Raw genomic sequence first — 25,252 nt, 5'->3', positions numbered from 1 at the left:
GTCTGGTTGTGGGTAGGAAGGCATGGTTGAAGGTGTGGAGACAGGCTCTGAGGGGGCCTGTGACTTGAGAAAAGGGCATCAAACCAGATGTCCTAGAACCCAGATTTGAGACCCAGTCATGCTACTTGCTGGCACTGCCAGCATTCCCTTCTTTGGGAAACAGCTCATGCCCCGTGCACCACAAGAAGAGGAATTATGTGTCCATCAGGGCCTCGGACAAGGCTGCAGAAGGAGGCTGCGTTCTTTGTTCTGTTTCCTAATAAATCACAACTCATTTCCAAGTGCTACTTCTCTTGGTCTTAAATCAAACCTTCCTTAACACCCTCCCCCCAAGAAGCAACTAAAGACTCTATCTGCCAATGCAGGATAACATGGGTTCGATCCCTGGTCTGGGAAGATCCTACATGCCACAGGGCAACTAAGCCCTAATGCCACAACTTCTGAGTCTGTGATCTAGAGCCCAGGAGCCGCAACTACTGAAGTCTGCATGCCTAAAGCCCTTGCTCCACCAAGAGAAGCCACCACAATTACAGACTAGCACCCAGTCACCACCATTAGCAAAAAGGCCACGGCAGCAGAGAAGACCCTGCACAACCAAAAGTAAATAAATTAATTTTTTTAAAAAAATGGAATCTAGACTGAGAGGCAGGGGTACTGAATTTACCTGCCCCAACACAGCTAAGCCACCCTGGTTTGGCTGAATCCAGATGTTTTTCTTCATCCCCTCCTACTGACTCCTGATTAGGAGCGAGCAGGAGAAACCTTGGGTTCCTGCCTATTTGAAGAAAGAAACGGGCAAAGGAAGAAGAGAGTGCAGCTGACCTGGGTAAGAAAGCTCACCGAGCGCCCAGGGCCTCCCTGAGGGCTGCTGTCAGCACATAGGGCTCTTACCCACATGCACTATTAACAGCAACTTCTGGATCGTTGTTTGAAATGCCATACTCCATCACCTCTACCTAAGCTGCTGAACAGAGTCCTCACACCTCAAAGGAAATGAGGTGTGGCAAGGGGCAAGGCAGGGTGACCTCACTGACCTCCTCTCCCAGCTCCAGGGGAGGCAGGAGGAGCACAGGCCCAGGGAGTCTCCTTGTCCTACACTTTATACACCCCTTCCGGGAAGGTGACAAAAGTGAGATTCTTAATCTTTGGGGAAAATGACTCAGAGCTCTGATAACCTAAGAGTCATATGAGCAGTTCACTCACCCCCGGCCCCATGCTTGAGACATGAAAGGGCGCAGCAATTCTCTTAGGAAGCGCAACAGGGAGTCCTGTACTCCTAACCCACCATCACACCCAGCCACTGTTCTCACTAAAACACTATTCTGATCAAACCACTGCCCTGCCCAAAACCTTCAATGGTTCCCAGTGGCCCAGCCACTCCCCCAGAAAGCCAGTCCTCACTCACTCTTTCTCTTGCCCTTCCAGATCACTCTTCTGTTCTAATCAAGACCCTAACCCGAGCCTCAAGGTGAGTGCAAAGAAAAAGAGCAAGCCGGGCTATCAGGCAAGAAAAGGAAATTTATTAGAGTAAAACAAGAGGGTGACTGGCCCTTAAGGAGAACCAGCGTCCTCCCTTTCTGACAGGGTCTTTCTCATACCCCACCAATGAAAAATTCTCTGAAGGGATGGTTAATTTTTAGCCTGTAGTTGAGTCCTGTGGTCACGGAGCCGGAGGTCTGGAATCTTGTGGTCTCGTAGCTTTGAGAAGGTAGGCCAGTGAGAAAACAGAATGTCATTTGGGCAATTTGGTCAGCTCAAGGATCACTGTGATTTTATTCTTTGTTTGCGAGGTCAACATAATGAGCCACCTTAACAATGAGGTGGGCCACGTAGGCCCTATCAGTGCTCTCTCCTGACCTTTGTGCCTTTCAAATCTCTGACAGTCACTTCCCTGGGATCCTTCTGGAGACACTCCCTGCAGCCATGTCAATCACATGAAGAGCAGGCAATAAGAATCTGGGTGTCACACAACCCTAAAAGGGAGATAGCATTATCCTCACAGCACCAATGAGATTGAGGCATAGAGCGGTTTCAGCTTCTTGCCCAGGGATCACAATCCCACTCGCTGAGATGAAAGGATGGGAGAGAACTTGTAGGGCAAGAAGACAGCAGGGAATGATGGGGTAGGAGGCCCTCCCAGAATCCCTAAGACTCAGGCCTGGCTACTGTTGGGTCCCTTGCCCACCCACCAAGTGAAGCAAAGCTTCCTAGAAGCCAAGCCCTAGAACCCAGGACTCGTTCCAGGCCCCAGTCCCCCCCTGGCCATCCCTCCCTCTACGGTGCCCTTTTCTTCCACTGACTGTCCAAATTGAACCCAAACCACCAAGTCCACCTCTCCCAGGAAGCTATTGCTCCATCCCACCTCCCCTCCCTAGCACTTCTGGACCCACCTATCACCCCTGTTTATAGTCTCTCATGGAACAACATCCTCCCACATCAGCCCCTCCCATCAGGTGTTTTATTGGTCAGTTAGTCATTATTAGGATGTCTTCAAAAATATTTTCTTTCTGTGATCAAATCCGTTTAGGAAATACCAGTTTCTTTTCTCCGGGACTTGTCAGAGTCTTTTAAATGCATTCTGAGTCCCCCACAGAGTTGTGGAGTGACTTTTCCAGTTTCTACCCTTGTTTGTCCCCTGAAACCTTGAGGCTTCTCAGAACAGTCTTTGAGAAACACTTCCTCCTCCCATCCCCTCAGGCTTCCCTGGTGGCTCAGCAGTAAAGAATCAACCTGCCAAAGCAGGAGATGAGGGTTCAATCTGCAGGAGAAGGAAACGGCAACCCACTCCAGTATTCTTGCCTAGGCAATCCCACGGACTGAGGAGCCTGGCGGGCTACAGTCCGTGGGGTCACAAAGAGTTAGACACAACGACTAAACAGCAACAGTCCACCCCTTCAGGACAGCCTGCACAGCAGGGAGCACTGGGTAGGAATCAAGGAGGGGAGCACGGGGTCCCCTTTTAGGAGTTATGAGTGACATTTTGGGAACTCAGCCTGAAAAGCCCTCTTGGCACTGCCCAGGGCAGCAGAACCAGTGTCTTTAGTGTCTGCTCTTCCTGCCTTCCTTTGGGTAAGGTGACTGCCTACACTTCTGCTAGGGTACAGAGGGACCTCCTTTGACCAGTGGCCTCAGATACTACCCTTCAGGCTATGTAAAGCCCAGAGAACAAGGGGTCTTGGGAGATTCCCCCAAATCAAGCTGGACAGCTCTTCTAGGCAAATCACTCACTCTACTCCATCATTAGCACATGAGTTTCAATAGTAATCCAGGATTAAAATGTAGTAAGCTGCCATTCTGGGAAGATGCAGTGTTCCACTCAACAAACCCTGCAATTCTCCCCACTGCTCCCCAGGGAGGGGACTGAATCCCTCAATTTACAGGAAACTGAGGCCTCAAAGCAGAGCAGACACTTGCTTGTAGTGACCTAGCCAGGGGCAGAGCAGAGAGAAGCATTCAGGCCTCCCCACTCCCAAGTGGCCCATCAGCAACTCATGCAACCATCAGGGCAGCTACAAGGACTCACACAGGCCGGGTGGGGATAAGGGTTACTTGCTGGGGGGTAATGGCTCAGCATCTGGGGAGACTTTCGGGGCTTTGAGGAGAAGATGGCATTTCTAGGGCTGGAGTCAGCTGTTTCCCTAATCTCTTTGGCCACACCCTGGCTAGAGGAAGGGTGCTCACCCCAGATTGGCTAACTATAGGCCGGCCTGGCTGTGGGGAGAGATAAGATGCCCTACATGCTACCCGCATGTCATCGTGCCCTGGGGCAGTCACCTAAGATACTTTCTCATGGTTTTGGGAGCTCCTCAAAGTCTGGCAACTAGAAATCAGGCTTGTGTTCCCAACCTGAGACCCAAGTCCCCAGAAGCCCCTCACTTGGCCCCACCTCCCAACAGAGTAGCCCCTCCATCCCATACCCTCTTCATAACTCCCCTCTGCCCTGTGCTCATACAAGTTGTCTTTACATCTCCCCCAACACAGTCCACAGCAGCCAAGTCCTTTACCTGTTTCAGGTCTCACCTGATCTGTGGCCATCCCTGCATCTGCCTGGCCCAAAGTCCCCAGTCTCAACCCTTGCTACACAAAGATAACCCATAAGCCAGCAGCATCACACCACCCAGGAGCTTGTTAGAAATGCAGAATCTCAGGCCCCATCCCAGACCTGCTGAAATGGAACCTGAATATTATTAACAAGCTGCCCAGATGACCCATATGTATGCTGCTGCTGCTGCTGCTGCTGCTGCTAAGTCACTTCAGTCGTGTCCGACTCTGTGTGACCCCATAGACGGAAGCCCACCAGGCTCCCCCATCCCTGGGATTCTCCAGGCAAGAACACTGGAGTGGGTTGCCATTTCCTTCTCCAATGTGTGAAAGTGAAAAGGGAAAGTGAAGTCGCTCAGTCGTGTCCGACCCTTAGCGACCCCACGGACTGCAGCCTACCAGGCTCCTCCATCCAGTTTGAGAAATACTTTTATAGACCACTGATGTAATCAAGTCCTTGCACCCATGGCAAGCCTCGACGGCTCCTCGGGGGCCTAGTGAATCAAGTCTAGACTCAGTGACTTGGCAATCAATGCTTCAGCTGACTTGTCCAGGCTTGGGTTTCCACTCCACCTCAGGAAAACCATCCCCTCCTGTGTTAGCCAAAGCCACCCAGGACTTCAGAGCCCCCTTAAAGCACCACCTCCTCCAAGAAGCTGTTCTGAACCATGTTCCACTATCATATCTGGCTTGGCTCACTCTTATTTCCTGATGAGTGGGGACCCTGTCCTGTGTTCCCAGTGGTTCCAAGCACCAGGATGGGGCACAGAAGATGTCAGGTGCCAAATCCAGGTAACAAGGCCCAGTGCCAGTTATTGGGAAGTCCACCCTCGGCTCTAGCCTGTCTTCACCTCAACTCAGCAGACAAGGACTCGGGCAGGGTGGACAAGCCCATTGCATACTTCAGAGAGGAAGCACTCCTCAGAAACATGGGCTTAATGAGCTTCCAGCAGCAATGTGGAAAATGCAGAAGAGAATGCCACCGAATCTCTCTCTTTTCCTGGAGGACTGGGAGGTCTGCTGAGATAGATAAGCAGATCCCCTAAAACCTGGGGTCGGAATGTGGAGCAAGGAGACTCCATCCCTGTGTGGTCAACAAACCTTTTTTCTGCCTATTGGTCCCTGGAAGGCCAAGTCACCTGCCCCGAGGCATCCTCATGACCAAACAGGAAAGCCTCAAAGGACAAGGCTGCCACACCCTTCTGCCCACCCCCTCCTTTCTAGCCAATTCCTGCAGGCTGGCATCCCATGGGAAGTCCTCGCTCCTTTACCCTGGGTCTGCAAGAAGGTATTCAAGCATGGACCTCAAGGAGTTCCTGGCTTCCACAGGCTCTGGGGATCAAAGAAAAAACGTCTCTTGACTCTCATTTTACAGACACAAAAAGAAGTAAGGACAGGGCCAATACTGAAGTAGATTAAGCTCTTTTCAGTTCCGATTTCTCTGTTCCCCCAGCTCTGCTCCCATCTTCAACGCAGACCTACTTAGACCCCCATCCAGGTTTCCCAAGGCCAAGTCTGAACCTCCACCTCATAACATCCTAGATGGAATCCAAAACAGGCTAGTTTATCTGCAGAGCTCCCATCTGACCTCTGTGGAGTCGCCACAGGCAGATGAAGAGGGCAATGGGGCAATGCTGAATCAAAGAAGTGACATTCTAATGGTGGTATCTCAAGCAGGGAGCTGTTTTTGTACCAGAAGAAAATGTCCTCCCTAGTTCCCCGAAATCACATTATGCATGACACCCTACTTGGCCTGGGCACAGTGCCCCTCCTAGAAGAAAAGGAGAGGCATGAAACAGACAGACTCAGCCACCCACTCTGAGTAAGGACTCCTTCTATCTTAGAGGGTTTGACTTCTTTCCTACCTCTCCAGCCCCAAGGCCAAGCACCTCTGGGAGACAGGAAAAAAACACTTGTTAAAAAGACTTCAGCTCACGTATCTGAGAGGAAAGAAAGAAGTGACAGAGTAGAGTGACTTAGAGCATGGATTCTGAAGCCAGATTGCCTCAGTTCAAATATTGAGCTGTATGACTATGCCTTGGTCTTCCAGTCTGTAAAATGGGAATAAGACCTACCTCATAAAGCTGTTAAGAGGATGAAAGGAGCTAATATTTGCAAAGCCCTTAGAATACTGCCTGGCACCCAGTGAGTATACCAGGGCCCTGGACTAGCCTCTTGGCCTCTGCTCTATTTCTCCCACCCAGGACACCCTCTTTTCTCCCCCCTCTATCCCAGCTCAAAGCCTTTCCTAGGCATGCCAGCCCAGTTGTGATTTGAACCCCAAGCCCCTAGGTCTAGCACTCACCTCACAGTGTTATCTTGGTCCATCACCAGTCTCCCTGTCTAGCGCTGCGCTTCCCACTCCCGACCTGAGGACCCTTGACTCCTAGCCCTCCATTCTGAGAGCACTAGCCAAACAGCTCAATTCCCAGCTGGGCTCCTCTGTGCAAAGAAGAGAGCTGTGGGTGGGAAGATAAAGGACCAGAGACGCACCCCTCCCCACCCCACCCCACCCCACCCCCCCCACCTCAGTTTCTTCCTCCCCTTCAACTCTCTGCCCCCAGGGCTCGGTACCCAGCAATCACCCAAGAAAGTAACCTGAAATAAAGCCCTGGCTGCCCAGGCCATCTCTATCTCCTGAGTTAGAAAACACACACAAGCACACAGGCACATACCCTTCTGTCGACCTAATCTGGATTTCCACCAAAGGGAGCAAAGGAAATCATTGATCCCCAACCCACAGCAATCCACATCAACTCCACACCCCCCAAATCCATCCAATCTCCCACTGTGTGTACAGGCCTGCCTTTAAGCCATTTGTACCAGCTTTACTTCCCTTTTTCTTACTGGTCCCCTCAGTGATCTGCACAACTGCTTTCAAGGAAAGAAAATAAAAATCCTATGATCACTTGAGATTTACAGGGGGCTCCTGCACTGCCTGACCTTCCCACCTGGCTGAAGATTTCCTGAGTATTGGCTACATTCCAGGCATTCAGAATTCAACAGTGGGCCAGTCCTTAAGATACTACACAAAGTAAACAGATAACTGCAACAAATGGTTATGAACTGTGATAAGCACAATGAAGAAAGTAAACCACATGCTATGATGAATAATTACAAAGAATGATGGGAAGGCATGTTTGAGGTAAGACCTGAAAAATAAGAAGGAGCAGAGCCAGTCCAGTAGAAAACCTTGGAAGTACATTCTAGGCAGAGAAAACAGCACAGGCAAAGGCCACAGGGCAGGAAAAAGCTTAGGTGTTCAAACGGCAGAAGTGATTCAGGTGTGGCTGTCAGAAAAATGCAAAGGGGACAGTGGTCAGGATTAGCCTAGGGGAGGTCAGCAGTGACCAGATCATGAAAGACCTGAAAGCCAGGGGAAAGCTTTGAAATTTTACTCCAAGTGCAAAAGGGAGCTGTTGAGGGTCTTAGAGGAATGAGACTACTCAATATTTTTCTAAATTGTTCTTGTTGCTGTTAAAATGGATTTGAGGAGGCAATTGCAGACTTGGGGAAAGGAGGCAGAAGCTACTACAGTATTCAGTCAAGACAGAAAAGGTAGCTTGGCCTGGGGCAGTAGCCTAGGGCAGTAGCATGGAGTCAGAGTATGAAGAATAGGCCTGAGATCGATTCGGCAAAAGAACTTGCTGTAGTACCAGCTATGGAGAGAAGGAAAAAGATGCTACCTAGTTTCCTGTCTTTGACAACAGGTGGGTTATGGGGCCTTTACTGAGATGGAAAGGCCACAGGAGGGTCATGCTTGGGGAGTGCAGTCAGGATTCTGTTTCATCCATATTAAGTTTTCATACCTATAACATCATAAATCATTAGATTGTGCCTGGATAGAGAGGTTAGAACTGAAGATAAAATTTGCTACATAAAATTATGAGAATGAAAATTATGTACATTTAAAATTTGTGCTTGTAAATTAATGTTTGAAATTAATGATTTTAAAAATTATAAGAAAAAAAATGAGAGCTTGAGGGGAACGTAAATAGAAGGGACTCAGGAGAAAGGAGGGGGCTAAGAACAGAGCCCAGGATCCTCCAACATTTACAACTGTGTGAAAGAGTCATCCTTAAAAACAAGTAAGGAAGGGCTCTGGTAGGAGGAAAGGGGATTTGTGATGAAGAAAACCAAATGTCAAGAGAGGACATTGCAAAGAATGATCTAGACCAAGGGAAGTCAAGGAAGATCTGCTTGTAGGGGAGTGTAAACCACTGGAGACCTTTACTAGGGCAGTTTCAATGAAGTGGTGGAATCAAAGCCAGGTCAAGTGAGCTGAAGAACACAGAGACCACAGGTACAGGCAGCTCTCTGGAGAAGTTTTACTGTGAAGGGAAGTGAGGTCATCTGTAGCTGGGGGAGAATGAGGGATGAAGAAAAAAAGGTGGGGGAGGGTCATAAAATGGAAGCGTTGGGGTGCCAAAGCATGTTAAGAAGGCACTGTTGTGAATGATCCAGGAGGAGAGGTCACTGAAGAATGAGGGACAGGGAGCAGACTACGTTGGAATCCTAGTGGAGGCATTAGCCTGTAGCAGGAACTGGGATGCTTCGACCCCAGCTAACTAGAGGAAAGGGGAGGAGCAGCAAAGATGCAAAACGCAGAGGTGGGTCCTTCACTACACACTTTCAGATGCACGCATACCCATTCCAATGACCCCCCTAGACACCTGCCGTTTTGCTGCCTGCTCCAAACACAGACAAGTTACCCACCTACTTCGCGGTCTGGCACGGGAATGTGCCACCACCGGCAGATCCTGCAACCTGTGGGCACAACTCACCACAGGTGCCAGCTACAGCCCTAGTCTTGTCAGGCCAAGCCTTTTCCTGGTGCAAGCTCCGAGGGGGTCCCCAGGCCTCTCACCGGCTCTATCTCTAAGCCCCTCCCCCAAGTTGAGCACTCAACACTCCCTAGCCCTTTCCGAGAAGGTAGGGAGCCTAGCCTACAGCAGCCTGTGAGCCCCTAGTTGGCTCTTCGGAGAGAGCTGCTCCCCACCCTGTCCGGGGGACTCCTCCCATACCCCCCGCGAGGAGACTACCTGGACGCCCTTTGGGAGGACGGCCCAGCCTCTTCCAGCGTCCCGACCATCGCCCCGGCGCCTTCTCTTCCCTCCCTAGTGCCCACCCTCCGGGTCGCCCGAGCAGTCGCGGGGCGCCAGCGCCCGGCTTTGTCTGCTCCCACCGAGGACGCCCGCCGGGCGCACTGGGTGCTCTCCTGCCGCACGCAGCCCCAGGGTCCCGCCTGCCCTCCACCCCAGCGCAGCCCCTGCCCCAGGGACCACCGCCGCCGAGTCGGACCGCCGCCTCCCGCAACACGAGCAAAGGGGCGCGGCACCCACCGCCCTCGCCAGCCTCTGGGAACGCCGGGCACCCTCGCCCTCCCGCGCGACCGCCGCTCTAGCTGCCGGAGCCCCGGACCGGCCGAGCCCTCGGGGCTGCTGCGGGCCCCTCACCCTCCCGCGGTCGACTCAGCCCCAGCCTGCGCCCGAATGGGGCCGGCGGCCGGGGGTCGAGGATCGGGGAGCAGGCGCGCGCTGTACCTTTCCCTGCTGAGCCGGGGAAGAGAGTTTTCCGCGAGTGGCGCTCCACCTCGGCCTCCTCCGCCTCCCCTTCTCCTCAGCCGCCTGGCTTCCTCCTCCAGCCGCTGCTGGGACCTTAGGGGCCCGAGCCAGCCGCCGCGGCCTGTGTGGGGCCCCGTTCAGCCTCGCGTCCCCGACCCACCCCGCCCAGTCAGTTCAGGCCCAGCCCCCGCTCCGCCTCTAGGCGGGGACGCGCCGAACTCCTCCCCGGCTCGGCTGGCCAGGGGCGGGGAGGTTGGAGGCCGCGTTGGCAGAGGACCTCCGTGTCCCTTCTTGCAGAGGGACCGGGACCCAGCGCTCCCCACCTGAGCTCCAACGTCCCCTCCTCAATCTGGGCACCTAACGTTTCCACCTGTCCCCCAAAAGAAAAGGGGTTAGTCCGGCCCTGCCTGCCCTGTGCTTGGGCGTAAAGTGGAGCCCAAGCTGCCTGCCAGGCAACAAGCAGAGCTAGGCCCTTGGACTCAGTTTACCCGCAGAACTCCAAACCCTGCCGTCGAAAGGAAGAGGAGCCTCTCTCTCCTCTGAGAGCTGCCTTCACTTCCGCGGATCCACTGGATCTCAGTTGGGGGCGGGGGTTCCCTAAGGGGCTACCTCTAGCCTCAGATTGTCTGCAACACCACTGCGCACCCAGTCACCACCACCCCCTCCCATGCCACCTCACATTAATACTGGTGCGGAAATCTCAGCATCTCTGTACACTGGTGCCAATAAAATCTCAGAGATAATGTCTTGGGTGAAGTAAGAAAGGATAGCTTTAGTGCTTTGCCCGCAAAGCAGGCCACAGCTAGCTCATGCCCTCAAAACTATTCGTTCCAAATTGGGGAAGATAGTGAGAAGTTTTATATTAATTGTTCAAAGAGGGCATGCTCAGCTCCTGGACATTCTTCTGCTGGGCTGGTGGTGAGGTAAGTAGGAGTCAGCATCATTAATCTTCAGGTCCAGCTGGTCTGGGGTCTGCATGCTTGTGGGCAGCATACCATCATTAATCATTAACTTCCCCCACCTGGAGCAGGTTTCAGTATCTGTGAAATATCTCAAAGATATTGTTGTGTGTATCCCTTGAATAGCAAGGAGCAATAAAGGGGTCTTCTTAAATGAAAAGAAGTAGAGGAAAGCTATAGACTGCGAAAGACTAGATATCTCTTCAAGAAAACTGGAGATATCTAGGGAACATTCCATGCAAGGATGGGCACAATAAAAGACAGAAACAGAAAGAACCTAACAGAAGCAGAAGAGGTGGCAAGAACAGAAGAACTATACAAGAAAGATCTTAATGACCCAGATAACCATGACAGTACGGTTACTCACCTCGAGTCACACATCCTGGAGTGTGAAGTGAAGTGGGCCTTAAGAAGCATTACCACGAAGAAAGCTAGAGGAGATGACAGAATTCTAGCTGAGCTATTTAAAATCCTAAAAGATGCTGCTGCTAAAGTGCTGCACTCAATATGCCAGCAAATTTGGAAAGCTCAGCAGTGGCCACAGGACTGGAAAAGGTCAGTTTTCATTCCAATTCCAAAGAAGATCAATGCCAAAGAATGTTCAAATTACCAGGCAGTTGTGCTCATTTCATACACTAGCAAGATTATGCTCAAAATCCTTCAAGCTAGGCTTCAACAGTACATGAAGTGAGATGTACAAGCTAGATTTCTAAGAGGCAGAGGAACCAGAGATCAAATTGTCAGCATTTGTTGGATCATGGAGAAAGCAAAAGATTTCCAGAAAAACATGTGCTGCGACTCATTGACTCCACTAAAGCCTTTGACTGTGTGGGGATCAAAACAAATTGTGGAAAATTCTTAAAGAGATGGAGGTACCAGACCATCTTGCCTGTCTCCTGAGAAGAACCGGACATGGAACAACTGACTGATTCAAAAACTGGGAAATAAGTACGATAAGGCTGTATATTGTCATTCTTCTTATGAAACTTATATGCAGAGTACATCATGCAAAATGCCAAGCTGGATGAATCACAAGATGGAATCAAGATTGCTAGGCGAAATATCATCAACAACCTCAAATATGCAGATGATACCACTCTAATGGCAGAAAATGAAGAAAAACTAAAGAGCTTCTTGATGAGGGTGAAAGAGGATATTGAAAAAGCTGGTTTAAAACTCAACATAAAAAAAACTAAGATCACGGCATCTGGTCTCATCACTTCATGGCAAATAGAAGGGGGGAAAGTAAAAGCAATGACAAATTTTATTTTCTTGGGCCCCAAAATCACTGCAAATGGTGACTGCAGCATGAAATTAAAAGATGCCTTGCTCCTTGGAAGGAAAGCTATGACAAACCTATACAGTGAATTAAAAAGCAGTGGTATCACTTTGCCAACAAAGTCAATATGTTTGTTTCCAATTCCAAGCTTGGTCTGTTTGCAGCATGACAGGCCAGTTAATTCAACAACAGGCTATTGAGACAAGGAATATGACTCTATTCGGAAAGCCAGTTGACAGAAGAAAATGGTTGACAAGTGTTTCAAAATAACCATCTTTTTGGGCTCTGGATTCCAGCTTCTTTTATAGGACAGAATGGGGGAGGAGTTGAGGAAGTAAAAGCCAAGTCTATACCCCCACCACTAATGCCAGAGAAGATGAAGTTGAACAGTTCTATGGAGATCTCCTAGACCTTCTAGAACTAACACCAAAAAAAGATGTCCTCATCATCATAAGAGATTGGAATGCAAAAGTAGGAAGACAAGAGATACCTGGAGTAACAGACAAGTTTGGCCTTGGTATACAAAATGAAGTAGGGCAAAGGCTAACAGAGTTTTGCCTATAGAACATACTGGTCATGGCAAACACCCTTTTTCAACAACACAAGAGATGACTCTACACATGGACGTCACCAGATGGTCAATACCGAAATCAGATTGATTACATTATTTGCAGCCCCAAAGATGGAGAAGCTCTATACAGTGAGTAAAAACAAAACCTGGAGCTGACTGTGACTCAGATCATGAACTCCTTACTGAAAAATTCAGACTTAAATTGAAGAAAGCAGGGAAAAACCACTAGGCCATTCAGGTATGACCTAAATCAAATCCCTTGTGATTATACAGTGGAAGTGACAAACAGATTCAAGGAATTAGGTCTGATAGACAGAGTTTCAAAAAACTATGGACAGAGGTTCATAACATTGTACAGGAGGCGGTAACCAAAACCACCCCCAGAAAAAGAAATGCAATATACACAAATAGTTGAGAAAAAAGAGAGAAACAAAAGGCAAAGGGGCAAAGGAAAGCTATCCCATATGAATGCAGAGTTCCAAAGAGTAAGAATAGTAAGGAGAGATAAGAAAGCCTTACTTAAAGTAAAGACTATTATCTCAGAAATATCTCCTGGAATGGCCAACCTCAGAGTGTGTGCTTGTGCTCAGTTGCTTCAGTTGAGTCCGACTCTTTGTAACTCAATGGAGCTACAAAAGCCTGCAAGGCTCCTCTGTCCATGGGATTCTCCAGGCAAGAATACTGGAGTGGGTTGCCATTCCCTCCCCCAGCGGATCTTCCTGACCCAGGGAGCAAAGCTGGTCTCCTGCATTGGCAGGTGGATTCTTTACCACTAGCACCACCTGGGAAGCCCCAACCTCAGGGAAAGTGAAAGTGAAAGTCACTCAGTCGTGTCTGACTCTTAGCAATCCCATGGACTATATAGTCCATGGAATTCTCCAGGCCAGAATATTGGAGTGGTTAGCCATTCCCTTCTTCAGGGGATCTTCCCAAACCATGGATTGAACCCAGGTCTCCCGCACTGCAGGTGGATCCTTTACCAGCTGAGCCACAAAGGAAGCCCTGCTGCTGCTGCTGCTGCTGCTGCTAAGTCACTTCAGTCGTGTCCGACTCTGTGTGACCCCATAGATGGAAGCCCACCAGGCTCCCCCGTCCCTGGGATTCTCCAGGCAAGAACACTGGAGTGGGTTGCCATTTCCTTCTCCAATGTGTGAAAGTGAAAAGAGAAAGTGAAGTCACTCAGTCGTGTCCAACCCCTAGCGACCCCACAGACTGCAGCCTACCAGGTTCCTCCATCCATGGGATTTTCTAGGCAAGAGTACTGGAGTGGCTTGCCATTGCCTTCTCCGCAAAGGAAGCCCAGGGATGTATTAATCTCTTCAGGCAGAGGGGCAAGGTTCTCCAAGGTAGGTCATTATGGATGATTATAATAGCAAAAACAACAAAAAACAAAGGTTAAAGTCAAAGAAACAGATACATCTTGGAGCCAGAATTGGCTCTTCCCTGCAACACAATCAAGGATATGGTTTTTCCAGTAGTCATGTACAGATGTGAGAGTCGGATCATAAAGAAGGCTGAGCACCAAAGAATTGATGCTTTCCAGTGGTGGTGCTGGAGAAGACCCTTGACAGTCCCGTGGAATGCAAGGAGATCAAACAAATCAATCCTAAAGGAAATCAACCCTGAATATTCATTGGAAGGACTGATGCTGAAGCTGAAGCTCCAATACTTTGGCCACCTGATGCAAAGGGCTGACTCATTGGGAAAGACCCTCATGCTGGGAAAGATTGAAGGCAAAAGGAAAGTGGGGGCTGCCCAGGATGAGATGGTTAGATAGCATCACAAACTCAATGGACATGAGTTTGAGCAAATCCTGGGAGATGGTGGAGAACAGAGGAGTCTGGCGTGCTGAAATACATGGGGCCACAAAGAATTGGACACAACTTAGTGACTGAACAACAACAATCCCTTGATGGGGAAACAAGACCTTGCCCCAAGGCTGCTCTTGACTATTTCTCCCTGGTCTCACTCCTCCTCCCTTTCCTAATTAGCAACTATTTGAATTTACCCATTGGAACTCGGGAAGGTCATGGAGGCTGCATGAAAATTATTTACTATAATCAAAGAAATGGGGGACACAGAAAGGCCTTGTGTCCAGAAGCCCCACAGGACCCTGCAAGGGTGGTTTAACTGCAAGGAGAGGAAAATGGGGTGGGAGGGGGAGCATTCAAATCACTGGAGCCTGTACCTTCACAGTACATGACCTTGAGTGGAGGTGGCCTCTGTAAGAAAATATTTTTCACTTGTACCCACTGCCTCATCCTCAATTTAATAAAACCCGAAGCAACTCTAAGTGTGAGGCTTAGTTTTTCCTTAAAGAACAAAAAAAAACAAAAACAAACAAAAACCCCCAAAGATTTGGAGGTTATTTGTTCATTTGTTTTCTACTTGAGATTCTGCTCCCTGGTAGTCTTTCACTGCTCTGCTTTGGCGGCCGGGAGGAAGGAATGTCTTTGACAATTTCATTCTATTTAATCCTGTGAGCATCTCCAGGGCTTCCTGGTAGTGACAGAGTCTCAGTCCAAGGGGTCAAGCCTTCCATGGAAGCTGGGCCCTGCCTCAACTGAGTCCACTAAACTCCTCTGTCCATGGAATTCTCCAAGCAAGAATACTGGAGTGGGTTGCTCTGCCCTCCTCCAGGGAATCTTCTCAACCCAGGGATCAAACCGAGGTCTCTCACATTGCAGGTGGATTCTTTACCCATCTGAACCACCAGGGAAGCCCCTGGTGTAATTGTCTATTACTGTGTAACAAACCAACCCCAAAACTTAGTGGATTAAAGCCCAGTGAACCCTCAGAATTCATTGGGTTCACTGGGCTCAGCTAGATAATTTTTCTGTTGCATTCACTGTTGACCAGGGACATCAACTGAAAGTTTGTCTGGAGCTCAAACAATCCAAATGGCTTCTCTCTACAGAATATACTAACAACCTGGCAGCTTAACTTCCCAGATGGTGAAAATGGAATGTGCTAGGCATCTTAAGACCTAGGCCCAAGAGGACCTGCAAGATGGTGGAGGAATAGGACGGGGAGACCACCTTCTCCCACACAAATATATCAGAAAATCATCTACGTGTGGAACAATTTTCACATAACATCTGAACACTGGCAGAGGACCCCAGACTTCCAGAAAAACAAACCAATCTCCTCAGAATCAGGTAGGGCAAAAGATAAAGACAAAAAAAGGGGAGACAAAGAAGTTCAGGACAGAGACCTACACCCCAGGGAGGGAGTTGTGAAAGAAGAAAACTTTCCACACACTTTCCTAGTTTCCTACCCACTCACAGACAGGCTCAGAGGGGAACTTCAGAACCTCAGAGGGGAGCGCAGCAAGACAGGTGCTCTAAAAGCAAAACAGAAAATTCACCACAGAGATCACGCCAAATGGCACTTCCCAGCTGAGAAGCAGCTTATATGTTTTCATCCACCCACAGCAAGTGGGGGCTGACTGCAGAGGCTCAGGCCTCAGGGGCCGGTCCATAGGGACAGGACCAGAGTTGACTGCCATGAAAATACTCTGAGGGGGCTAATGTGACACTGCAGAGGCAGACCAGGGAAAACCACCTGAGGAGCAAAAGATCGTTCCTGCAGGAAGGCTTTAACACAGTACTCTAACTCCACATGCTCACAGAACAAAGGAACCCTGCACTAGCTAATGCCTTAAGGGAGAGAGCCAACTATAGCCTACAGCCCTAGAGGCAGAGAAGCTGGTGAGAATGCCAGAGATGGAAGGCAGGGTGGTGCTATGGTCCCAACCCCAGAAATCACAATTACCACCAAGCTGTGAGCTGCCTCGGGTTGCTACCCATGGCTTCCTGGGAGCCCAAGTGGTTCAGCTCTGCCAAAGGTGTCACAACCCAGGACCAACTCCCATACGGAAGCGCAAGACCCACCTCAGACTGTGGCAACCTCCTGCAGGGACCAACTGAGGCGAGCACTCCCCACACACCCTAGCAGCATCTGCTGTACTTCTACCCTTTCCCAGCACAGCTGAGCAAGTGAGCCCTAATAAGCGGCTACCTTCACCCACCTCATGTCTGGGCAGAGAACAGACACTAGAGAGAGATTTACAAGTAGAGGTAGGCCCCAAACCAAAGCAGAAGACCAAGGGCTGCGTAAGCAAAGGAAAGAAGGGGAAACCACCCTGGAAGTGGCAGGTGCAATGGTTTAAATTCCTGCAATTAGCCCGAGACTGCACTTCAGGGACAACTGTAGACTTTGAGAACAAGTACAAGCTGGAGCAAAGGAAGATCTGATTCTGAGCTGATCCCACACTGCCCACAGCTGATCCCCACTGACTTTCCCAGGTATATTGGAGGACTTTCTGAGTAAGCAAATCAACTGGAGCAGGAAAATGGAAGAATCACTAGGTCATTCCTCTCACTACTGCTCTCTATATATTTCGCCCCTTTCCCTTTTTTCTCATATTGTCCTAATATGTTTCTTTATTACTCCCTTAATTTTTTATAACCTACTTCTTCCTTTTTAAAAAAACATTCTATTTTTTAAATAAATTCCATATTTTTGATTGTTGGTTTTGATGTTTTGTTTTTGATTTTGTATTTTTGAATCTAATTTTTTCCCATGTTTTTGATCTTTGTTTTTTGATCTTTTACTTCTGATTTTGTATCTTTGAGAGTCTAATTTTTAGTATTAATTTTCACTTAGGAGTTTGATAATAATCTTGATTGCTGTCTTCTGACTCCTTTTCTTACCCATCTTTTTTTCTTTTTCTTCTTCTTCCTCCTTTGTTTCTCTATATAAGTGTGTGAATCTCCTTGGGAGTTCTTGGCTATTTAGAGTTTTTTCACTGTTAGTCTAGAGATTTTTGTTTTCTGTGCTGTGTATCCTGTGAAGTCTTCATGCTACTGTAAGGAACTCGAGTCCTGAAATCTGGACCACAAGAGAACTCTTACCCCATGGAAGATTAATAGGCAAGAGCCCTCCCAAAGGCCTCCATCTCAACACTAAGGCCAAGCGACACCCAAAAGACAGCAAGCTCCAGTGCTGGATGCCCCATGCCAATCCTTCAGCAAAACAGGGACACAACCCTGCATATGGCAGACAGGCTACCCAAAACCATAAAAAAACCCATAGAGACCCTAGAAGACACTACTCAACAGGGTACTGCCCTCCAGAGAAACAAAACCCAGCTCCATCTACCAGAGTACAGCCACAAGTCCTCCCAACCGGGAAACCATCACAAAGCCCTGGCCCAATCCCACCCAGGGGGACAGACTCCATAATTAAGAGGAACTGTGACCTTCCAGCTTACAGAAATGAGACCCAAAACACAGTAAATTAAACAAAATGAAAAGACAGAGAAAAATGCAGAGGCTGAAGGAATATGATAAAAACTTACAAGACCAAATTAATGAAGAGGAATCAAGCAATCAACCTGAAAAGGAAGTCAGAGTAATAATAGAAAAGATGATCCAAAACCTTGAAAATAAAATGAAGGCACAGATAAATAGACTGGAGGCACGAATCAAAAAGATGCAAGAAATGTTTATCAAGGACTTAGAAAAGAGTAAATAATCAACAATGAACAACACAATAACTGAGATTAAAAATACAATGTAGGGAACCAACAAAAGAGTGACTGAGGCAGAAGAACAGATAAGTGAGCTTGGAAGATAAAATGGTGGAAATAACTGAAACAGAACACAGTAAAAATAAAAAGTAATGGGAACAATCTCAGAGACCTCTGGGACAATGTTAAGTGCACCAACATTTGAATCTTAGGTATCCCAGAAGAAGAAAACAAATGAAAGGGCATGAGAAAATATTTGAGGAGATTAAGTTGGAAGCTTCCCTAAAACAGGAAGGGAAAAAGCCATCCAAGTCTAAAAAGCCCTTGAGAGTCCCATACAGGATAAACCTGCGGAGAAACTTGCCAAGACATGTATTAATCAAACTAACAAAAATTAGGCACAAAGAACAAATATTAAAAGCAGCAAGGGAAAAGCAACAAATAACATACACGCAGATCCCTAACAGCTACAAGCTTAACAGCTAACAAGGCTGACAGCTGATCTTTCCACAAAAACCCTGCAAGGCAGAAGGGAATGGGAGAATATAGTTAAAGAGATTGAAAGGGAAAAGCCTACAACAAAGATTATTCTATTCAGCAAGGCTCTCATTCAAATTCAAAGGGGAAATCAAAAGCTTCACAGACAAGCAAAAGTTAAGAGAATTAAGCACCACCAGACCACATCTACACAAACACTAAAGGAAAACCTCTAGACAGGAAACACAAAAAGAAAAGGTATACAAAACAAATTCAAAACATAAAGTAAATGGTAACAGGATCATACATGCCTTAAATTACCTTAAATGTAAATGGGCTAAATGTTCCAACCAAAAGACACAGATTGGCTGAATGGATGCAAAAACATATATTCTGTCTACAAGAGAACCACCTCAGACCTAGGGACATATGCAGGCTGAAAGTGAGGGGCTGGAAAAAGATACTCCATGCAAATGGAACTCAAAAGAAAAGTGGAAGTAGTAATTCTCACATCAGATAAAATAGACTTAAAGACTGTTAATAAGAAACAATGAAGGACACTACATAATGATCAAGGGATCAATTCAAGAAGAAGATATAACAATTATAAATACATATGCACTCAACATACAAGCACCACAATATATAAGGCAAATGCTAACAGCTATCAAAGGGGAAATCAATAGTAACACAATAATAGTAGGGGACTTCAATCCTATATTCACGCCAATGGACAGATCAACCAGACAGAAAATAACTAGGGAAACACAAGCTCTAAATGATAGATTGGACCAGATCAGATCAGATCAGTCGCTCAGTCATGTCCGACTCTCCGCGACCCCATGAATCACAGCACGCCAGGCCTCCCTGTCCATCACCAACTCCCGGAGTACACTCAAACTCATGTCCACAGAGTCGGTGATGCCATCCAGCCATCTCATTCTCCGTCGTCCCCTTCTCCTCCCGCCCCCAACCTTTCCCAGCATCAGAGTCTTTTCCAGTGAGTCAACTCGTTGCATGAGGTGGCCAAAGTATTGCAGTTTCAGCTTTAGCATCAGTCCCTCCAATGAACATCCAGGATTGATCTCCTTTAGAATGGACTGGTTGGATCTCCTTGCAGTATAAGGGACTCTCAAGAGTCTTCTCCAACACCACAGTTCAAAAGCATCGATTCTTCGGCGATCAGCCTTCTTCACAGTCCAACTCTCTCATCCATACATGACCATGGGAAAAACCATTGCCTTGACTAGACGGACCTTGGTTGGCAAAGTAATGTCTCTGCTTTTTAATATACTATCAAGGTTGGTCATAACTTTCCTTCCAAGGAGCAAGCGTCTTTTAATTTCATGGCTGCAATCAGCATCTGCAGTGATTTTGGAGCCCAAAAAAATAAAGTCTGACACTGTTTCCAGTTGTACCTAATTGATATATACAGGTATTTCACCCCAAAACAATAGATTTCACTATTTTCTCAAGTGCACATTGAACATTCTCCAAGATAGATCACCTCTTGGGCCATAAGTCAAGCCCTGGCAAATTTTTAAAACTTGAACTCATTTCAAGCATCTTTTCTGACCACAAAGCTATAAGATTAGATATCAGCTACAGGAAAAAGCTGATAAAAAACACAAAGCCTAGGCCCAGAACTGCCAATTCATTATTTCTGTCACATTGTATTGGCTACAGAAAGTCACAAAGCCAGCTCAGATTCAAGGGAAGAATAAGTTTACTCTACCTCTTGATGGGAGGATTATGATGTTATATTAGTTTGCTAGGGCTGCTGCAACAAAGTCACACAAACTGGGTGGCTTAATCAATGCATTGTTTCATAATTCTGGAGGTTAAAGTCTGAGATCAAGGTGCCAGGGGGTTGATTCCTTTTATCAGATAGAGAGAATATGTTTCATTCCTCTGTCCTGGCTTCTGACTATTTTCTGGCAATTGCAGCCTTCACCCCTTTATCTTCACATGCATTCTCTCAGTGTGCCTATGCCTATCTCTGTGCCCAAATTCCCCCTTATAAAGACACCAGTTGACTAGGGCCTTCCCTGATGACTTCATTTTAACCTGATTACCTCTATAAAGACACTGCCTCCAAATAAGGTCACATTCTGAGGTCCTGTGGATTAGGACTCCAACGTATCCAAGATATCTATTAGGAGGGATATAATCCAACCCATAACAAATGTGCAATACAGGGACAGGAGTCCTTAGTAACCATCTTTGCAAATATCTACCACAAAGCAGAAGCTCCAAGAAATACCTCTCTCTTATCTTCAAGAACAGATTCTTCCGGTAGGCAGTTTTAACTGGAGCCTGAACTTTAAATGCTCCTTACAAATCTAGCCACCAGCATCAGCCTTGGGTATAACCTGTTCTTCTCTCCCCCCAAGGGAGACTTTGGAATCTGATTGGTGCAATGTGACCTGGAGCTAAGATACTCCCTCATTGTTTTCTCCCAGAACCACAAGAGGAAAAGGTCAGGTTCAGGCACCTGACCCTCTATGAGATCTTGAGCAGGTTTGCCAGATTCCCATTTGCCATCCTTTATTCCCACTCCCATCCTTTAAATGGGAGTAGTGATAAAAGACTGTCTCTCAGGATGGGGGTGAAAATGTAAAAGAACAAAGTATGTAAAAACTAATGTCTAAACTATCAGGATTTCTGTGTGTGTGTGTGTGTTACTCACTCAGTCATGTCAAACTCTTTGCAACCTTATGGACAGTAGCTCTCCAGGCTCCTCTATCCATGGAATTCTCCAGGCAAGAATACTGGAGTGGCTAGCCATTCCCTTCTCCAGAGAATTTTTCTGACTCAGGGATCAAACCCAAGTCTCTCACATAGCAGGCAGATTCTTTAACATCTGAGCCACCAGGGAAGCCTTCTAGATGGCCATAATTATTGGCATCAGTCTCTACCACATCAATCCAGCTGACTTAGACAACATTTTGAGTTGAAACATTAGTAAAGCATTAATCATAGTAAGACTTCATTTGTGTGGAGAACTACACAGTTGACTAAGCACTTCCACACCCACCATCACAGGGAGTCAGATCTCTCTGTTTTATGAGAACAGAGTCCTTCACATATCTGGAGAAAAACATGACCCAAAAGAATACATGCACCCAGTGTTCATTGTAGCACTATTTACAATAGCCAAGACACGGAAGCAGCTTAAATATCCACTGACAGAGGAATAGATAAGAAGATACGGTACCTATAGACAATGGAATATCACTAAGCCATTAAAAAGAATGAAATAATGCCATTTGCAGCAATAGAGGTGGACCTAGAGGTAGTTGTACTGAGCAAAGTAAGCCAGACAGAGAAAGAGAAATATTGTATGACATCCTTGTCGACTTAAAAAATGGTCACAGCCTAAAAGTTGAGAATTACATTTTATTCAGTGGGAATTTTTAGGAGACGGCCCAGGAGACAGCATCTCAAGAAAACCTGAGAGAAGTGCTCAGGAGGTGAAGGGAGGAGCCAAGTAATATAGAAGTTTTGCAACAAAGGTCAGGTAGCCTGAACATCAAAAGATTGTTGTTACTTAAAGGAAACTAGATATCCCAAGTTAAGGAATTTAGTGATTTTCTATGTATGGGAAGATGCAAGGGTCTGGGCTCACAGAAATCATTCCTTTCATATGTATCTCAATTATCCGGGCCAGTATCCTGTGTTTTTCACATCCTGAGTTCTTAAGGGCTCATGGCAGGGAGTGACTGCAGCCTGATGGCTGCTAAATCACAGGTATTCTTCTCCTTTCTGCGTGCCCTCAGGAACTCACATTGAAGGGTTGGAATAACTGATGACTGTGACATATTTATTTACTGACATGGCAAGAAATACTCCATTTCTCATCCCTTATAGTGGAATCTAAAAAGAAATTATACAAATGAACTTACTTACAGAACAGAAAGAGACTCACAGACTGAAAATGAACTTTTGGGTGCTGGTGGTGGGGTGGGGGAAAGATGCAGGGGAAGGGATAGTTAGGAAGTTTGGGATGGACATGTACACACTGCTATATTTAAAACGGATAACCAACAAGGACCTACATGGAGCTTTGCTCAATGTTATGTGGCAGCCTGGATGGGAAGGAAGTTTGGGGGAGAATGGATACATGTATGTATATGACCAAGTCCTTTTACTGTTCACCAGAAACTATCACAACATTGTTTGTTAATCAGTTATACCCCAATACAAAATACAAAGTTTTTAAAAAAGAACAGAGACCTCAAAGAAAGGACTTTAAGAAGTGTATTAATAAAAAATAAGTAAGTGTATAAGGAAATGGTAACCCACTCCAGTATTCTTGCCTGGAGAATCCCATGGATGGAGAAGCCTTGTAGGCTACAGTCCACGGGGTCGCAAAGAGTCAGACATGACTGAGCGACGGAACGGAACGGAAGTGTATTAGTAAAAATAATACTGCCTCCTGTAACAAAGAGACCCAAGAATACAGTGGTTCAAACATAAATAGAAATGTATATTTACTCACATGACAAAGAAGTGTTCCCATTTCATAATGGTCTTCATCCACACAGTGATTCAGGGATCTAGGCCCATTCTATCTTGCACCTTCAGCGACTATTAGAGTCTTATAGTTATCTGCACAAAGCCTGCAGCTTAGGAAAGCCTTAGCTTGACAAATGGCACTACTTCAACTCATATACCATTGATCAAAATGAGTCACATAATCATCTAACTACAAAGAAGACTGGGAAATGTGTTCTAGCTAGGAGACCAAGAAGAGTAGGAAAGTGATTTTTGGTGAACAACCAGTAATTTCTTCCATGGGAGAGTTTATAAAGTTCTAGAAGGGATAGATCACATATTCCCAAGGAAGTATAGTTTCTGGTTAGAGGATGCAGTAAGTTGATGTATGGGCCATAATTCTTCACTTCCTATGTAGTACTGTGTACCCATAATATTGCCATGGACTCAGGGAGGTGGAGTATATTTTCCCACCCACTGATATTGGACTTGACCATGTGACTTTCTCTGGTCACTGAAATCAGGTAGAAGTGGTAGTGTGTCAGTTTTGAGCTTCAGTCTTAAGAGTTTCTGCATGTCTCTACTTTTCTTATGCTTTCACCATCTCCAATAGAAATTCTCCCCTGGAAAATTACTGCCCTTCAGCCTGGGGCCACAGAGTGAAGACAAGAGAAGCAGACCAGAGCTCAACCCAGCACTTAAAGCCCAGTTCACTAAGGTCATCATCGTGAGTGCCTGTCTGATGCGAGTTTAGATCCCCCAGCACCCAGCCAACTTGTAGATACATGAGATCAGCAAAGTAATCTCAGTCAACTCACATACACATGAGATATAAATATTAGTTGTTATATGCCACTGAGGTTTTACAGTTGTCACACAGCACTATTGTGGCAATAGCTGCTGATACAGAAGGACAAATAAAGAGTATCCTCATTCCCCCTAGCCTTTTGTAAGTGCTCAGTTGTGTCCTATTCTTTGCAAACCCATGGATTATAGCCCATCAGGCTCCTCTGTCCATGGAATTTTCCAAGCAAGAATACTGTAGTGGGTTTCCTACTCCAGGGTATCTTCCCGACCCAGGGATCAAACCTGTATCTCTTGCATTGGCAGGCAGATTCTTTACCACTGTGCCACCTGGGAAGCCCAAGTGATGTCCATTCCACCTGATTGAAGAAAGGGTTAGAAAATAAGAGACTATTTGGCTCAGCACCAGGCATGCAGTAAATGAACACTGCATCTGAAGTCAAAACCAAACTGTATACTTTGCTTGTCCTCTCCACACACCCTGACTTGGAATCCTCAGATTTCTCCTCCAGGACAGGATTCCCTGATCTTCAGCCAATATCCTTGGTCACTGTATGGTTATTCTGATGTAATAGTGATGCATTAATGAAAAGACACTAACAGACCCAGACAAACATAAGTTCCATTACTTAAGTCTTCAACTTTGTACACCCAAGTAAAGGAGATACTGAGCAGACTGATAGAGGGACCAGCACCCATGGCTTTCAGGTTCCCATTGAAGGAGGCCAGCTGCTGCCAAGACCATCCCATCAAGACTAGGCTCCTGACAGATCCACTAAAGCAGGTCCTCTCAGACTGCATACAAAGCACCCAGGAACTTTGTTAAGTGCATATTCTTATTCAGCAGGTCTGGGATGGCACCTGAGATTCTTCATTTCTAACCATCTACCAGGTGAAACTGATGCCTCTGATCTTCAGGCCAGACTTTGAGTAGCAAAGCTCCAAAGCAAGGTTATCAACCTTGGTTGCACAATCTTAGCTGCACAATAACCTAAGAAGCTTTAAAAACATTAACTACCCCTGGGTCCCACCCCTAAAGGTTTTGATGCAGGAGATCTGGGATGCCACTTGGGCATCCTGGCTATTCCAATGTATAGCCACTGCTCTGAAAGCACCCTCTGCTGTTTCCAAGGGGTTTGTGCCCTCTTGCCTCCTCCCTGTTTTCTGGAGGCTCTGACTCTCTGCTTGCCTGACTATCCTTTATTTTACCAAGTAAGAGAATATAATATTTTTCAACTAAAATAATTCCCATTTTGTGAAAGAAGAGACAACCATTTATCAAAAAGGTAAAAGAGGAAGACAAAAATGAAGTCCTTCAAACTGAACTAATATGACCTTATGAAAGTCCCACTCTCCTGCTCTTCTAGTTCATCGGTGCCTGATGCAAAGAATTCCAGGGCCCCACATGCAGCCCAGGGCCTACTTCTGTCCACCTGAAGAATTGGCCATTGAGATGACAAGGCCTTGCTTCCCAGGTGGCTCAAGTGGTAAAGAATCTGCCTGCCAATGCAGGAGAAAACAAGGCCT

General features: G+C 46.8%; 1 protein-coding gene across 4 annotated transcripts in view; it reads right to left on the bottom strand.

The window, feature by feature from the left end:
• Window positions 1-9,749, bottom strand: part of SMOX (spermine oxidase) — a 36,519-nt gene extending 26,770 nt beyond the window's left edge. For 2 of the 4 annotated variants that reach the window (XM_055432162.2, XM_055432152.2), the window contains exon 1: window positions 9,585-9,749. The gene's annotated coding sequence lies outside the window, so the exon portion shown is untranslated. The remainder of the gene's footprint in view (window positions 1-9,584) is intronic. The other 2 variants (XM_055432131.2, XM_055432141.2) reach the window with 2 other exon arrangements.
• Between the last annotated feature and the right edge of the window lie 15,503 nt (window positions 9,750-25,252).

The sequence above is a fragment of the Moschus berezovskii genome, chromosome 15 (assembly GCF_049115385.1).
Source record: "Moschus berezovskii isolate FMDL1 chromosome 15, NW_MosBer_1.0, whole genome shotgun sequence".
NCBI lineage: Eukaryota > Metazoa > Chordata > Mammalia > Artiodactyla > Moschidae > Moschus > Moschus berezovskii.
This window is presented reverse-complemented; position numbering and strand designations above follow the sequence as displayed.